Genomic DNA, 4,659 nt, shown 5'->3' with positions numbered 1-4,659 from the left:
TCAGCTTGTACTCTGGAAGGCAAAAAGGTCCACAGATTCTGCCATTCTGTTAAGAAAAAGGTTTCACAGGTATTTCAGACTCAGGAATAAACTACGTTGTAGACAAACTTTTTTTTTTCTTTTTAAATTTACACAGACATTTAATTAGCTTTATTTACAGAGCTGGGAATTTGGTTTTTGGTTTTTTGTTCGTTTGTGTTTTTTGTTCTTGTTGTTGTTGTTCTGCAGTCTCCATCGGTGCCTAGATAACATCATTAGGCAAGAATGCCAGTTTAAAAGAAATTTATGCAGAATCCTAAAAATAACAGGTGTTGGTGCTCCTCAAGAAGAGGTGAGTTTGGCTGGCAGCGGCTCCCATGCCTTGGTTACTCAGAAGCAGTTCTGTTGCAGTCTCTACAGCCCATGATTTTGAAGACAAGGCCACTATTACTACATTCCCATCAAAGCCCATAGCACACAGGTTTTCTATTTTTTTTTTTTTTTTTTTTTTTTTTTTTTTTTTTTTTTTTTTGGTGTATTCTGGACTAGAAACTGATGCTCCAGCATACACATGTGCCCAAAGTCGAGCTGCCTGCTTGAACATTTCAGGATTTTGTTTGTACTGATTTGCTACTACTGCATCCTGGGGGTCATCTGGTTTTGCAGCTGCCACCAGTGCTTGCAATGACAATAATACCGCGCGGAGAGTTATTGCTGCCGCCCACTGATCCTTCAGGATATCCAAACAAATAGCCCCTGTGACGAACCAATATGAGGACGCCATATTTTAGTGATAAACCGGACCTTAGGGGGATTAAATGGATATGTTTCTGGTATTTTTATCTCTAGTTGATATCGTCCACCTTCATATGGTGTGTCTGGAGGTCCTGCTATTTCTCCTCTTAATTATGTAAAATTCTCATCTACAAGATCCACTTTGATTTGATTTTTGCTCGTCTCCTCGCTCTTCAGCACCTTCTTGAACTCCCGCTTGATTTGCTGCACCGCAATGTTGGCCTTGTCTCTGCCAGCAGCTGATTCGTACCGCCTCCTCCGCCACCGCTACTACCACCGCCACCGCCGCCACCTCTTCCTGTTGTAGACATCTTCTGGGCATACTTGTGACAGGTCACTCTGGGTTGGAATATCACAGATGAACCCTTGGCCTTAGGATGTCACCGTGATGACAGCCTTTTCTCCATGGGACGTGTTTGTGTCTACTATCACCTTGCAAGTCCTCAGATGGGTGGTTATTTAATTTCTTCATCTGAGCACTTTGCACTCTCATTAATGTTGATAGTTGTATCTGCAACGGAAGCCTTGTCCTTGGATGGGCCATCCTGTGACTACAACATGCCAAGTTCCCTACACAACACGGGCTTCCTTTCTGGATCCTGCACTGTGACGTCTCCCAACTCCCACTTCCCATTTTAGCGTGAGATGTTATGATCAGCTGCTCTCCTCTGATCCAGTTCCCGTCTCTCCTCATCATATGTACATTTTTAATAAGTTGCTTGTGGCCAGTCAATCACAAGCCATTTATAATTTAAGGCTTACCCACATTCCGAAGATTTGACTGTGATTCATGTCCTCCTTCATCTGCTTTTACTTGCAAACTAACCATCATCCTGCTCGGGCTTCAACAGAAGCAATCAGCAGCTGCCTGTCAATCTGAGACTCACTTGCCTCTGAAAGGGAAGCTCGGTGTTTGTGCTTCAGTTGCTGTGAGCACTGCTGCCCCTCTGACATCGCTAGAGCTCTTTTCCATTCATGTTTGCATTGTTAACAAGCATCCTTGATGATGTTTTCCGTGCTCCGTGACTTGTCTTCGACGTAGGCATTTTAAGCCTGGCTACGTTTTGGAGAGAAAGGTAGTGCCATCCGGTTTACCTCGTTGTTTTCAGGTATATGCAGAAGCAATGGGAACTTGGCCAGAATAAGAAGCAGAGCAAAAACTCATCTGTAGGTATTTGTTTCCAGTTTTATAGAGAGGAAGAGCCTGATATGTTCACCAGATGTAATAATCAAGATCGTAGGGGTTGATTGTCCAAGTAAGTTCTTACTTTATTTTCTGTTCCATCATCCTCCTGTGTGACGTTCACCTGACTCTCTTAGAGAAACAAACAAAAGAAAAGTAAATCTTCAAAATAAAATATACGGGGTTTCTGTGTATTTAGTATAGCTTGTTTCTGATTAACTCAGAAATCATTAATTGAGAACATCTTTTTATATAGTTAGAGGTATCTAATATGAGGTATGTTGAACAGCTGATAATTTGCCTATACCCAAGATGAGATATGTATTTTACCCAAAGCTTACCGTAGAGAAGTTCTTAATTATGAAAAATTGATGAATGACTTGCACCCCTATGCTTTGCCCATAGTGATTTAATAAAAAAAAATTGAAATACTCTTTTGTACTGTAATTCTCTATTTTCCATATTCAAGACCACTACCAAGTTCTCAGAAAGACTGTGAAGGACTTAATGAGACATTTATCTGCTCTATGTATTTTATATTTAGCTGATAATATAATGAGGCCAAGGTACTGGAATGAAACATCCCTAACATTTCACATAATTTTCTACTTCCTCTCCACCATTTTTGGTATTTCGGCAGTGTTTTAACTTTTTGCTGTTTTGAACTTTACCATCGCTATCAATAATCATTATGCCACTTGCGGCATGCTGGGAAATCTTATTCTGAAAAATGCATTTTCATTTGGTAGTGAGTTTATTATTAAGCCTAATAAACAAAGCAATTTGCCTTAAATTTGATTTTCTGTAATGCCACACGTGATTACTTATACTGACTCTGATGTTGCCTTTCGTATATCATAGAACTGTATTGCATAAAACAGACACTTTTATTTCTTCAGTTCTTTAAAAAATTGTGCATGCATGTTTACTTCTATTCTTTTGAATAAGAAACCACTCATTGAAATCTCATATATATAAACAGTATGTCTAGTTGATATATTATGCCACCAATCTGAAAATATTTGTTAATATATTGCAATTGAAAAATCAACATGATAAAAGAGAAATGCATACAATTCTTAGTTATTTCCTTTTCTGGATACTTTAACTATGCTTTGAAAGGAAAAATTAAAATAATGTAGAAAAAGTACATTCATTTTCCTAAATCAATTCCATATTTCTAAGATATATAACTGATTTATTTCCTTCTTATTTCATATGACAATATATTATGTACCCAAAATTGGCATCTGAGTAAAATCACAGAGAGAATTTTTCATTACAGATCAAAGTTGAAAGAACTTTAAAAATTGACATATTAACTATAAATATTTTGAAAATAATCATCAATTTATTTATTTGCAAGAAGCAGATTAACTTACTGAAACCCATTAAAAATCAAATAAAATACTCAATCCAAAAAATAATTATGAACCAAAGTGCCTGATTAATGTCTATTTTTCAAACAATTAATCAGTCAGTCAATCAAAGGAATTAGAATCACATCATAGTCCTCACAGAATGTCTGTGACTATGAACTTTAGAAGACATAATAAATTGGTATACTTCAAGCTGAAAAATCGCTGTATCAATATAAGGAATCATTATTCTGCTCATATCTCAAGGAAAGTGATTCATAAACCCAATAGAATTCTACAGAATTGTAAACTAGGAAAAAATACATATAGGAAAATTGGCATTGAAACATGCCTCACTTGAACTTCTGCTACCTTACATCATTTTGGGAAACTCTCTACTCCAGTGGTTCGAACCCTGTGGATCACAATCATGTCAGTGAACAACCCTTTCTCAGGGGTTGCCTAAAATCAACAGAAATGACAGATATTTACATTGCAATTCATTCATAACAGTAGCAAAATTACATTAAAGAAGCAACAACAAAAAATATGTTGGGGGTCAGCACAACATGAGGAACTGTAGTAAAGTGTCGCATAATTAGGGAGGTTGATAACTACTGTTCTAGACTCAATGAACATTTAGAAAATGATGTTGGTTGATACAATCCATATGAAGGGGAAATAGATAATACTGTGCTGTTCTAAAAAGCATACATGGAGGACAATAGGCCTACTTTTATCCAATTCATAGAAGAACTTGAAGTCATAGCTACAACCAAAATTTCTCAACCTAGAAATGGCCTCTTGTGTTACAATTCATCAAAAATTTCACGTTTCCCTTCTTTAGATGATTTTGAGGTACAACTGAACTCACAGAATGAATTGCAATACACTTGCAGTTTTATTCAAGCATTTCCTTTCTGTGTCTGGATACAAATGCTCGAAGATTCTAGAAGAGAAAATGCTAAGAAAGTTAAACTGGGAAAGCTGAAGTTTTCATTTCATGGTATGGAGCAAGATAACTGTGTGGGTGCCATTTACCTCATGGTATAATGCAGAGTTCTGAAGTAGCAGAGATGGCGAAAACAGTTGTTAGATGTTGGGTCTGAGGTGAGTGCAGAAGAAATCATTATGTGTCAGGAAAGAATTTTATTCTTAAAAGAAAAGTGAGTAGAAACAGGACCGCTGAGAGGGAAATCTCTGCATTGTACTCATGAAACCCTGAGCACTAACCTCCAGAGAAAATAGAAATCTCCACAGAGATGGATAACACTGTATTGGCCTAAAATGACAGAGGACACAGAATGCAGGCCAAAAAAATGTTAAAATGTGCTCAGGTAAATT

The 4,659-nt window shown here is 37.2% G+C and overlaps 1 pseudogene; it reads right to left on the bottom strand.

Moving 5' to 3' along the window:
- Positions 1 to 295: 295 nt before the first annotated feature.
- LOC119819705 lies at positions 296 to 1,728 on the bottom strand (annotated as a pseudogene).
- Between the last annotated feature and the right edge of the window lie 2,931 nt (positions 1,729 to 4,659).

The sequence above is a fragment of the Arvicola amphibius genome, chromosome 7 (genome assembly GCF_903992535.2).
Source record: "Arvicola amphibius chromosome 7, mArvAmp1.2, whole genome shotgun sequence".
Classification (NCBI taxonomy): Eukaryota; Metazoa; Chordata; class Mammalia; order Rodentia; family Cricetidae; genus Arvicola; species Arvicola amphibius.
Note: the sequence above shows the minus strand (reverse complement) of the source record. Positions and strands in the feature narration are given on the sequence as shown.